The sequence below is a fragment of the Ranitomeya variabilis genome, chromosome 2, assembly GCF_051348905.1.
Source record: "Ranitomeya variabilis isolate aRanVar5 chromosome 2, aRanVar5.hap1, whole genome shotgun sequence".
NCBI lineage: Eukaryota > Metazoa > Chordata > Amphibia > Anura > Dendrobatidae > Ranitomeya > Ranitomeya variabilis.
In genome coordinates this window covers 822,398,843-822,412,634 of record NC_135233.1, presented here as the reverse complement: position 1 = coordinate 822,412,634, position 13,792 = coordinate 822,398,843, and positions in this window count along the sequence as shown.

The following is a 13,792-nucleotide window of genomic DNA, read 5'->3' as shown; positions in this document are numbered from 1 at the left end:
CAATCACCATCCGACTACAATAAGTTGATACAATTTTTATGGCTGCTCTTCAGATCTGTGGTCTATGTGTGCATGCCACTAGACACTTGCAGTATCTAGTGTCCCTGTCATTTGTCCTTGTCAGTCACCTTAATCATCTAGCACATTATATGTGATACTTTTGTATTTATCTTTATGGTATGTGTATGTCACTAATTAACTGTTAAGGCTAGTGGAACGCACCAAGTAAATATAGAGGTTTTATTATAATTGATGCGTTCGCAGCCCGGGGTCCACCGTGCAGGAGAACCTGCTGCTAGCAAACGGCGGAACTATAAGGCGGAATGAGCTAACCCTGTTACTTCACAGAGTAGCTGAAACTCAAACCACTGTGCCCTGTTTGACTTCACAGTGGCACAGGCTAACTACCCAACTGAGAGCAGTCAGTGGTCATGCATGCACACAAACTCAACGCCGGAGGTGCCAGCATTCTAGGGGCTTATTTCAGCCAGGTCCCTAAATACATTCACAAAATCTCCTCGCCGGAGGTGCCAGCATTCTAGGGGCTTATTTCAGCCGGGTCCCTGAACACAAGCTCACATGACCACACTGGCACAAAGCACATAACATAGAACAATACTAGCGCATGGCCGTGCGGCCATGCGAGCCTTAAATAGTTGCAGCACATACAGGACCTTCCTAGAAGGACCAATTAGAGGCTGTCACAGAGCGTGAGCACCTACAGGACCTTCCTGAAGGACCAATGGCCTTAGCTGCAGTATCTGACCATGTGACCCTCGCTCTCCACTGAGAGATCTTACTCTGGGCATGCTCAGAACGAGAAAAGCATGACTTAGTCCCAGAAGCGCCTGCTCGCCGCTGCCCAGCACTGACTTCAATGGCAGAAGCAGGAAAAGCAGCAGTAACTCTTTGTACAGAGTCAGACTGAGCAAGATGCTGGGACCGACGTCTCCGCTGAGCAGGCTCCACTGCGGCAGGAGGAGAATGGGAGACCGCAGCGGAGATAGCCCGAGATTCCCCCTGTGCAGAGGTGGGAACTCGACACCTAACGTGGCCCCCCTCATTGGGCCTCGCTACATTCGAAGGCAGCAATGAGCTGCAGAGCCCGAATGTGCTCAGCAGGCTCCCAGGAACTATCCTCAGGACCGTAACCCTTCCAGTCCACCAAATAAAATTTTTTGCCACAAACCACCTTGCACCCCAAAATAGCGTCCACTTCGTAATCATGCGTAGACGAACCCGATGTCCCGGCAGATGACTCATAAAACCGGGACATGTATACGGGCTTAAGGAGGGACACATGAAAGGTGTCGGTGATATCTAGGCATGGAGGAAGGGCTAGACGATAGACCGCAGGATTAACCTGTTCGAGGACCTTGAAGGGACCCAAGTAGCGAGGTGCAAACTTAGTGGACTCAACACACAGCCTGATGTTACGAGCGGAGAGCCACACTAAGTCGCCAGGAGCAAAGGTCGGGGCAGGGCGCCGATGTGCATCGGCGGAGGACCCCATTCTCTCCTTGGAAGCCTGGATGGCATCCTGAGTGCAGTCCCAAATGTCTCATGCCTCCACTGCCCAGTCTGCCACCCTGGAGTCAGCAGAGGACACGGGCATAGGCACAGGAACCCGCGGATGTTGGCCGTAATTAAGGAGGAAAGGAGTCTGACCAGTGGAGTCGGCTACAGCATTGTTAAGGGCAAACTTAGCCCACGGTAACAAGGATGCCCAGTTGTCCTGCCTGGCAGAAACAAAATGTCGTAAATAAGTGACCAGAGTCTGATTGGCCCTCTCAACCAACCCATTTGTCTCAGGATGATAAGCCGAAGAGAGATTTAACTCAATACTGAGTAGACGACAAAGCTCTCTCCAGAATCGAGACGCAAATTGGGGACCCCGGTCACTGACAATCTTGTCAGGCATACCATGTAAGCGAAAGATATGCTTGATGAACAAGGCTGCCAGCACACGTGCAGAAGGTAGTCGTGGAAGAGGCACCAAATGAACTAGTTTGGAAAAATGGTCGGTGATCACCCAGATAATGGTGCAGTTACGAGACTTGGGTAAGCCCACCATAAAGTCCATCCCAACCATCTCCCAGGGCTTGTCCGCCACCGGCAGAGGGTAAAGCAACCCAGCTGGCCATTGCCGAGGGGACTTGTTCTTGGCGCAAGAGACACATGCCCGAACATAGTCTGCGACATCACGAGTCATATGTGGCCACCAGTATGTCCTCGCCAGTAACTCAGATGTCCTTTTGGAACCAAAATGTCCACCCACCCTGGACGAGTGTGCCCAAGAGAGAACCTCCGGTCGCAAACTGGATGGTACAAAAGTCTTGCCCGGAGGCGCAGACTCTAGCGAAACTGGGGCCACAGTTCTCAGGCTCTCAGTGGAGACAATAAGCTGAGGCTCCTCTTCCTCCTCCACAGATGACACAACGGAGCGAGAGAGAGCGTCGGCACGAATGTTCTTCTCCCCAGAAAGAAAATGTAGGGTGAAATGAAACTGGGAGAAGAACAAGGACCATCTGGCCTGGCGAGAATTTAACCGCTGGGCTGTCTGCAGGTGCATCAAATTTTTATGATCTGTGAAGACTTGGAAGGGAAAACGAGCTCCCTCCAAGAGATGTCTCCACTCCAAGAAAGCCAACTTCATGGCTAACAACTCCCTGTCCCCGATGGAATAATTCCTCTCTGCTGGTGAGAAGGTCTTAGAAAAGAAGAAGCAAGGATGCTTCCGACCTTGAGCATCCTTTTGGAAGAGGACTGCTCCAGCACCAACAGATGAGGCATCCACCTCCATGATAAATGGCTTATCAACTTCGGGGCGATGTAGGATGGGAGTGCTAGGGAAGTGTGACTTTAGGGAGTTAAAGGCCTTGGAGACCTCCTCAGACCACAATTTGGGATTTGCTCCCTTCTTAGTGAGGGCAACCAAGGGAGCTACCAAAGTTGAGAAGTGTGGAATGAACTGGCGATAATAATTAATGAACCCCATAAAGTGCTGCACCGCTTTAAGAGAATGGGGTTCCTGCCAGTCCATCACAGCCTGTAGTTTGGCAGGATCCATAGCCAATCCCTTAGCAGAGATGATATAGCCTAGGAAAGTTAAGGACTCCTGCTCGAACATACACTTCTCCAACTTGGCATAGAGGGAGTTTGCCTGTAGGAGGTCGAAAAGTTTGCAAACATCTCTCCGGTGGGAGTCAATATCTGGAGAGTAGATGAGAATATCATCCAGATAGACTACAACTGAGGTGGAGAGCATATCCCGGAAGATGTCTTTCAAAAAGTCTTGGAAAATTGCTGGGGCATTACAGAGCCCGAAGGGCATCACCATATATTCATAGTGCCCATCCCTGGTGTTAAAAGAAATCTTCCATTTGTCCCCCTCACAGATGCGAATCAGGTTGTAAGCACCCCGCAGATCTAATTTAGTAAATACCCTTGCTCCCCAAAGCCTATCAAAGAGCTCAGATATCAGGGGCAAAGGATACTTATTCTTAGCGGTGATGGAGTTAAGACCCCTGTAATCTATGCATGGACGCAGTTCCCCATTCTTCTTCTGCACGAAGGAGAACCCAGCCCCAGCAGGTGACACTGACTTCCTGATGAACCCTCTTGCCAGATTCTCTTGAATGTACTGAGACATTGCCTCCGTCTCTGGGAGAGATAACGGATAGACTCGACCCCGGGGAGGCTCAGCCCCAGGCAAGAAGTCAATAGGACAGTCATATGGGCAATGGCGAGGAAGGGTCTCTGCCACCTATTTGGAGAACAAGTCTGCATAAGACCAATATTGCTTGGGGAGAGAGGATAGATCTGCGGGTACCTCTGTAGTAGCAACCTGAACGCACTTCCTCTGACACCTACCCCCACAAGATTCACCCCATCCCAAAATTCTGCCTGAGGACCACTCGATATGAGGAGAGTGGTACCGTAGCCAAGGTATCCCCAACAGGACCTCATCAATTCCCTCAGGAATGATGAGCAGAGATATAATCTCCTGATGGGATGGCGACATGGACAGAGTAAAAGGGATGGTCTGGTGTGTTGTCTGTGAGGGCAGTGTCGACCCATTCACCACTCGTACCATTACTGGTTGAGCTAGCATAACCAGGGATATTGCGTGACGTTGGGTGAAGGCAGAAGACATAAAATTGCCCTCCGCCCCAGAATCCAAGCAGAGCTCTACCGAGTGGGAGGATGAGCCTATAATAATTGTCCCCTTAAAGGACAATTTGGAGGCAAACGTCGCCGTGTCTAGTGTACCACCACCTACTACCACTAGACTCTGCCGTTTCCTCGACCACTGGGGACATCTGGTGGCAAGATGTCCTGACTGCTGGCAAAGATGACAGACCTTGTCCAGAGTCGAGTCGAGTGCAGTTGGCCGATTATTGCTAAAAGTCGGGGATCGACCGAAACACGAAACCCAATGCAAGTCAATGGGGAAGCATAGTCGGCAGTGAGTGGAGGCCAGGAAAACACCTACAGTGCCCATTTTAATGCCAAAAACATCCATTCTTGTTTCTGAAGCTTGTCAATCTTAATTAACTTTATAATAATAGTTGGGCATTGGAACTTGGGGGTCATTTGGCAAAAGTTGTGGGGGGTAGGGCTGGTTCAAGGTTTTAGTGGGCCCAGGAAATGTGGACTAAGTCACGGCGGTGGAGCAGGGAGAGGTTAGTATTTCAACGTTGCAAGTGCTATGATCCTGAGCAAGCAGGGGGGGGCCCACTCGTTCGCATTGGCACTGGCACAGGGCCCCTCAAAGTACAGCGGTGTGTTTGCACGGTGGGGGCGCCTCCCACCAGCAGCGACACTTTTGCGTACTCTGAGGGGCCCTGTGCCAGTGACGTCGCCAACGAGTATGCCCCCCCACCTAATGAAGGAACCTGCACTTTCATCTGCACCTTCCTCTTTGTCCCTGTGTAAGGTGGTATAACATGCGGGAAGGGGAACCTTACTTTCAGCAGGGTCAGATTCTGGCTGTGTAGAGTGCAAGGGGAATGTAGTGGTCTAGGTCAATGTACCAGCAGACTCATCTAGCAGTGGCTGGGCAATGGGCAGGATGAGGAGGAAACAGATATAGGGCCAAAGAATAAAGTAGGCTAAATGCAGTTCAAAATTGGTAACAGGACTAAACAGGCGGCATTGCTTTGTTCAATGGAGTAGCAAACCCAGGAGCAGCAGACACTGTTTTAAGGGCCCAACCACACTAGTAGGCCAAATGCAGTTTAATATCTGCTACTGTAGGCCAAAAGCCAGAAGGTTGAAGCTCAGCTTTATTCAGTTGAGAGCAAACACCAGGGAGGGGCATACACCATTAGTAGGCCGTAACCAAAGTTGAAGGCCAAATGCAGTTTAATTTCTGATACTATAGGCCGAAAGCCAGAAGGTTGAAGCTCAGCTTTATTCAGTTGAGGAAAAACAAACACCAGGGAGGGGCTGACACCGTTAGTAGGCCCTAACCACCAATTTTTTAAAGAACAGCACTTAATAAGAGCCAGAAGGTTGAAGCTCAGCTTTATTCAGTTGAGAGCAAACACCAGGGAGGGGCAGACACCGTTAGTAGGCCGTAACCAAAGTTGAAGGCCAAATGCAGTTTAATATCTGATACTATAGGCCGAAAGCCAGAAGGTTGAAGCTCAGCTTTATTCAGTTGAGGAAAAACAAACACCAGGGAGGGGCTGACACCGTTAGTAGGCCCTAACCACCAATTTTTTAAAAAACAGCACTTAATGAGAGCCAGAAGGTTGAAGCTCAGCTTTATTCAGTTGAGGACAAACACCAGGGAGGGGCATACACCATTAGTAGAACATAACCAAAGTTGAAGGCCAAATGCAGTTTAATATCTGATACTATAGGCCGAAAGCCAGAAGGTTGAAGCTCAGCTTTATTCAGTTGAGGAAAAACAAACACCAGGGGGGGGCTGACACCGTTAGTAGGCCCTAACCACCAATTTTTTAAAAAACAGCACTTAATGAGAGCCAGAAGGTTGAAGCTCAGCTTTATTCAGTTGAGGAAAAACAAACACCAGAGAGGGGCATACACCATTAGTAGGCCGTAACCAAAGTTGAAGGCCAAATGCAGTTTAATATCTGATACTATAGGCCGAAAGCCAGAAGGTTGAAGCTCAGCTTTATTCAGTTGAGGAAAAACAAACACCAGGGAGGGGCTGACACCGGTAGTAGGCCCTAACCACCAATTTTTTAAAAAACAGCACTTAATGAGAGCCAGAAGGTTGAAGCTCAGCTTTATTCAGTTGAGAGCAAACACCAGGGAGGGGCAGACACCGTTAGTAGGCCGTAACCAAAGTTGAAGGCCAAATGCAGTTTAATATCTGATACTATAGGCCGAAAGCCAGAAGGTTGAAGCTCAGCTTTATTCAGTTGAGGAAAAACAAACACCAGGGAGGGGCTGAAACCGTTAGTAGGCCCTAACCACCAATTTTTTAAAAAACAGCACTTAATGAGAGCCATAAGGTTGAAGCTCAGCTTTATTCAGTTGAGGACAAACACAAGGGAGGGGCATACACCATTAGTAGGCCGTAACCAAAGTTGAAGGCCAAATGCAGTTTAATATCTGATACTATAGGCCGAAAGCCAGAAGGTTGAAGCTCAGCTTTATTCAGTTGAGGACAAACACCAGGGAGGGGCATACACCATTAGCAGGCCGTAACCAAAGTTGAAGGCCAAATGCAGTTTAATATCTGATACTATAGGCCGAAAGCCAGAAGGTTGAAGCTCAGCTTTATTCAGTTGAGGAAAAACAAACACCAGGGAGGGACTGACACCGCTAGTAGGCCCTAACCACCAATTTTTTAAAAAACAGCACTTAATGAGAGCCAGAAGGTTGAAGCTCAGCTTTATTCAGTTGAGGACAAACACAAGGGAGGGGCATACACCATTAGTAGGCCGTAACCAAAGTTGAAGGCCAAATGCAGTTTAATATCTGATACTATAGACCGAAAGCCAGAAGGTTGAAGCTCAGCTTTATACAGTTGAGGACAAACACCAGGGAGCGGCAGACACCGTTAGTAGGCCCTAACCACCAATTTTTTAAAAAACAGCACTTAATGAGAGCCAGAAGTTTGAAGCTCAGCTTTATTCAGTTGAGGAAAAACAAACACCAGGGAGGGGCATACACCATTAGTAGGCCGTAACCAAAGTTGAAGGCCAAATGCAGTTTAATATCTGATACTATAGGCCGAAAGCCAGAAGGTTGAAGCTCAGCTTTAATCAGTTGAGGACAAACACCAGGGAGGGGCATACACCATTAGCAGGCCGTAACCAAAGTTGAAGGCCAAATGCAGTTTAATATCTGATACTATAGGCCGAAAGCCAGAAGGTTGAAGCTCAGATTTAGACAGTGGAGGACAAATTGAATTAAGGACTGCAGACAGACTTAGTAGGCTGTCCCCTGTGGACCATGCATCCACCACATTAACCCATTGCGCCGTAATGGACACGTAACCTTCCATGGCCATGCCTACAAGTCCATGCGTCTGTTGTCAGGTGCACCTTTGTACTCACAGATTGCCAGAGTGCATGGACAATGCGGTCTTTTACATGCTGGTGGAGGGTTGGGATGGCTTTTCTCGCAAAAGAAGTGTCGACTGGTTAGCTTGTAGCGTGGTACAGCGTAGTCCATCATGGCTTTATTATTATTAAATAAAATATATAAATAGGCTCTATGATTGGTGTGGTCAGCGGAGGAGTATTGCAAGGAGGGACCGCAGACAGGCTAACGAAGGCCTAACATCACAAAAAATAGGCTCAAGGCAGTTTTAAATCGGTTACATGGATACACAGGCAGCATTGTGGTCAGCGGAGGAGTATTGCAAGGAGGGACCGCAGACAGGCTAACGAAGGCCTAAAATAACAAAAAATAGGCTCATGGCAGTTATAAATCGGTTACATGGATACACAGGTAGCATTGTGGTCAGTGGAGGAGTATTGCAAGGAGGGACCGCAGACAGGCTAACGAAGGCCTAACATAACAAAAAATAGGCTCAAGGCAGTTTTAAATCGGTTACATGGATACACAGGCAGCATTGTGGTCAGCGGAGGAGTATTGCAAGGAGGGACCGCAGACAGGCTAACGAAGGCCTAACATAACAAAAAATAGGCTCATGGCAGTTTTAAATCAGTTACATGGATACACAGGCAGCATTGTGGTCAGTTGAGGAGTATTGCAAGGAGGGACCGCAGAAAGGCTAACGAAGTCATAAAATAACAAAAAATAGGCTCATGGCAGTTTTAAATCGGTTACATGGATACACAGGCATCATTGTGGTCAGTGGAGGAGTATTGCAAGGAGGGACCGCAGACAGGCTAACGAAGGCCTAACATAACAAAAAATAGGCTCAAGGCAGTTTTAAATCGGTTACATGGATACACAGGCAGCATTGTGGTCAGCGGAGGAGTATTGCAAGGAGGGACCGCAGACAGGCTAACGAAGGCCTAACATAACAAAAAATAGGCTCATGGCAGTTTTAAATCGGTTACATGGATACACAGGCAGCATTGTGGTCAGTGGAGGAGTATTGCAAGGAGGGACCGCAGACAGGCTAAGGAGGGACCGCAGACAGGCTAACGAAGGCCTAAAATAACAAAAAATAGGCTCAGGGCAGTTTTAAATCGGTTACATGGATACACAGGCAGCATTGGGGTCAGCGGAGGAGGATTGCAAGGAGTGTCTGACACAGTTAGTACTCACAAAAAATAAATAGATGTTAATGTCTCGCAAAACAAAAAAAAAAAAACAGGGTGGCATACTTAGTTACAGGGGTGGGCTCATCTGCTGAGTTTCTGACAAAGTAATTTGGCAGTAACTTAGTATTTACTGGTGTCAATATAGGACTCTGACCCAGACTACTTTAACTAGCATCATAGATGTCAACAAATTGGTATTGTCAGTGCCAGGCATTGAATGATGTCAGCGCATAGACTAAACATTGGTGGAGCTGTGCGAGATAATTTTGCACGTGGTAGAGCACAGTTTGAGCTGGGGGGGTGGGGGAACTCTCTTGTGGCCGGCGGTACCGTCCCAGGGCCCCTCATGTTATAACGGTGTGTCTGATGTTGGGTGCGCACCACCACTGCCAGAGACACTTCATTGTACTATGAGGGACCCAGTGGCAGTGCCATCGACCAAAAGCGGGCACACCCACCTCTTCAGACAAACAGCATTGTAACGGGTGCTTGCGCCAAGTGTCGAGACCACGGCCCCGTGGGGGGAGTTTTCCCATTGGGGGAGGTGTAAACATGTCGTATGCTGGACAAACAGCTGCTGCAAATTAAGAGATTGGAACAATCAGTAAGACCAGTCCACAAGGAAGACCTTTTTAGAGGAAAGCTAGGTGTCAGCCGGGAAAGGTGGGGCAAAAAAAATGTGAAATCCAGGAGTGGTTCATTTTAATGAAGGTGAGATCATCCACATTTTGGGTAGCCAGACGAGTCCTTTTTTTGGTTAATATTGAACCAGCAGCACTGAATACTCTTTCTGATAGCACACTAGCTGCTGGGCAAGCAAGCTCCTGCAATGCATATTCTGCCAATTCAGGCCAGGTGTCTAATTTGGATGCCCAGTAATCAAATGGGAATGACGGTTGAGGGAGAACATCGATAAGGGATGAAAAATAGTTATTAACCATACTGGACAAATGTTGTCTCCTGTCACTTTGAATGGATGCTGCAGTACCTGTCCTGTCTGCGGTCATTGCGAAATCACTCCACAACCTGGTCAGAAAACCCCTCTGTCCAATGCCACTTCTGATCTGTGCACCTCTAACACCTCTGCCCTGTAGGCCCCTGCAGCTTGTGTGAGAACCATCACCGGCGCTGTGTGCTGGGAATGCCTGAATCAAACGGTCTACAAGAGTTGCTTGTTTGTTTGCTAATATTTGTTCGAGGTTCTCATGTGGCATAATAATTTGCAATTTGCCTTTATAGCGAGGGTCAAGGATGCAGGCCAACCAGTAATCATCATCGCTCATCATTTTAATAATACGTGGGTCCCTTTTGAGGATATGTAAGGCATAATCCGCCATGTGGGCCAAAGTTCCAGTTGTCAAATCTGCGGTTGTGCTGGTTGGAGGGGCATTTACAGGCAAATCTACGTCACTTGTCTCCCTTAAAAAAACAGAACCCGGCCTTGCAACGCCACTAATTTCTGTTGGCCCAGGAGAAGCTTCCTCATTAAAATAGTACTCATCCCCATCATCCTCCTCCTCCTCTTTGCCCGCTAACGCGTCCTCTACACGGCCCTGACCAGACAATGGCTGACTGTCATCAAGGCTTTCCTCTTCCTCGGCTGCAGACGCCTGCTCCTTTATGTGCTTCAAACTTTGCATCAGCAGACGCATTAGGGGGATGCTCATGCTTATTATGGCGTTGTCTGCACTAACCAGCCGTGTGCTTTCCTCAAAACACTGAAGGACTTGACACAGGTCTTGTACCTTCGACCACTGCACACCTGACAACTCCATGTCTGCCATCCAACTGCCTGCCCGTGTATGTGTATCCTCCCACAAAAACATAACAGCACGCCTCTGTTCGCACAGTCTCTGAAGAATGTGCAGTGTGGAGTTCCACCTTGTTGCAACGTCGATGATTAGGCGATGCTGGGGAAGGTTCAAAGACCGCTGATAGTTCTGCATAAGGCTGGAGTGTACGGGCGAACGGCGGATATGCGTGCAAAGTCTGCGCACTTTGAGGAGCAGGTCGGGTAACCCCGGATAACTTTTCAGGAAGCACTGCACCACCAGGTTTAAGGTGTGAGCCAGGCAAGGAATGTGTTTCAGTTGGGAAAGGGCTATGGCAGCCATGAAACTCCTTCCGTTATCACTCACTACCTTGCCTGCCTCAAGATGTACAGTGCCCAGCCATGACTGAGTTTCTTTCTGCAAGAACTCGGACAGAACTTCCGCGGTGTGTCTGTTGTCGCCCAAACACTTCATTGCCAATACAGCCTGCTGACGCTTGCCACTAGCTGTCCCATAATGGCACACCTGGTGTGCAACAGTGGCAGCTGCGGATGGAGTGGATGTGCGACTGCGGTCTGTGGATGAGCTCTCACTTCTGCAGGAGGACGAGGAAGAGGAGGAGAGGGGGCAAACGCCTACAGCCAACTCTTTCCTTGACCGTGGGCTAGGCAGAACTGTCCCAATATTGCTGTCCCCTGTGGACCCTGCATCCACCACATTCACCCAGTGTGCCGTGATGGACACGTAACGTCCCTGGCCATGCCTACTGGTCCATGCATCTGTTGTCAGGTGCACCTTTGTAGTCACAGACTGCCTGAGTGCATGGACGATGCGGTCTTTAACATGCTTGGAGGGCTGGGATGGCTTTTCTAGAAAAGAAGTGCCGACTGGGTAGCTCGTACCGTGGTACAGCGTAGTCCATCAGCGCTTTGAAAGCTTCGCTTTCAACTAACCGGTAGGGCATCATCTCTAATGAGATTAGTCTAGGAATGTGGGCGTTCAAACCCTGTGTACGCGGATGCGAGGATGAGTACTTCCTTTTCCTATCAAGAGTCTCATGTAGGGTGAGCTGGACAGGAGAGCTGGAGATCGTGGACCTAGCAGTGGTGCCGGTTGACATGGGTGACTGAGAGAGAGAGTGACTGAGAGAGGGTTGGAGATGGTATTCTTGCCGGTGCCCTACATGCAGTGTTTCCTACTACTAACCTGGTGATTCCCTGACTGCTTTGGCCTGGCGGTGACGAAAGCTGCACAGATACTGCAGGTGGTGCGGGAAATGGTGGGCTTACAGGGAGTGAAGGGATGTAGCGATGCTGACTAGCTTCATTGGCCGAGGGTGCTGCAACCTTTAGGGACATTTGGTAGTTAGTCCAGGCTTGCAAATGCATGGTGGATAAATGTCTATGCATGCAACTTGTATTTAGACTTTTAAGATTCTGACCTCTGCTTAAGGTAGTTGAACATTTTTGACAGATGACTTTGCGCTGATCATTTGGATGTTGTTTAAAAAAATGCCAGACTGCACTCTTTCTACTATCGGATACCTTTTCAGGCATTGCAGACTGAGCTTCTTTAACCGGATGGCCACGCTGTCCTCCAACAGGTTTTGGTTTTGCCACGCGTTTTTGGCCAGATACGGGCCCGGTAGATGAAACCTGTTGTGATGTTGATGCCTGCTGCGGATCCTCCTCCTCCGCTTCAGAACTACTGCCGCCTGCACCCTGTTCCCCCAATGGCTGCCAATCGGGGTCAACAACTGGGTCATCTATGACCTCCTCTTCTATGTCGTGTGCAACTTCGTCTGTGTCACCGTGTAAGCCGGTGGTATAGCGTTCATGACGGGGCACCATAGTGTCCGCTGGGTTTGATTCTGCCTCAGTACACTGCGAGGGCAATGTTCTGGTCTGAGTCAAAGGAACAGCATAGTAATCTGGCTGTGGCTGTGCATCTGTGCACTCCATGTCCGATTCTACTTCTAATGGGCATGGCCTGTTAACTGTTTCACTGTCTAACCCAGGAACGGTATGTGTAAAGAGCTCCATGGAGTAACCTGTTGTGTCGACTGACGCATCCTTCACTGTTGTTCTGGGTGAAGGACACAAGGAAGCGACTTGTTCCTGACCGGGAGCATCCACTGACGATGCACTGCTCTGAAATTTGGCACTTTCCGAGGAGGAGGCAAAAGAGCTAGAGGCAGAGTCAGCAATGAAAGCCAATACTTGTTCCTCCTGCTCCGGCTTCAAAAGTGGTTTTCCTACTCCCAGAAAAGAGAGCGTTCGAGGCCTTGTGTAGCCAGACAACGAATCTGGCTCAACAACTCGAGACTTAGGTGCTGTACTGCTTTTACCACGACCACCTGATGCTCCACCACCACTACCATCATTACCAGCTGACAATGACCGCCCACGGCCACAACCTCTTCCACTAGACTTCCTCATTGTTTGCAAAACTGTTATGACCCCAGTGGACAGGGTCTCAGAGGAACGTGTAAGTCTGCAAGATACAAAAATCCAGCTCATAGGGCTGTGGTAACTGGGTTGACCAAATAGCTACTCCTAACGCCAACACTAGAAGTAGCCGGGGATCATGCCTACGGTGATCGCTAGATGACTCGCGCCAGCCGGAGAATCTAACTACCCCTAGGAGAAGAAAACAAAGACCTCTCTTGCCTCCAGAGAAAGGGACCCCAAAGCAAGATACGAGCCCCCCACAAATAATAACGGTGAGGTAAGAGGAAATGACAAACACAGAAATGAACCAGGTTCAGCAAAGAGAGGCCAGCTTACTAATAGCAGAATATAGCAAGATAACTTATCTGGTCAACAAAAACCCTAAAAAAATCCATGCTGGAGATTCAAGAACCCCCGAACCGTCTAACGGTCCGGGGGGAGAACACCAACCCCCTAGAGCTTCCAGCAAAGGTCAGGACACAGATAGGAACAAGCTGGACAAAAATACCAAACAAAACAAAAGCAAAAAGCAAAAAAAGCAGACTTAGCTTGAAAAACAGGAACCAGGATCAGAGGACAAGAGCACAACAGATTAGCTCTGATTTCAACGATGCCAGGCATTGAACTGAAGGTCCAGGGAGCTTATATAGCAACGCCCCTGAACTAACGGCCCAGGTGAGGATATAGAAAAAGACAGACGCTCCAGAGTCAAATCACTAATGACCACTAGAGGGAGCAAAAAGCAAAATCACAACACAAAACGTAACCAAATAACGGTATTTGTTACTGTAAAACAACTTATAAGGTGAACTCAAACTTCTGTAGGATTTATATATACCTTTATAGGTGC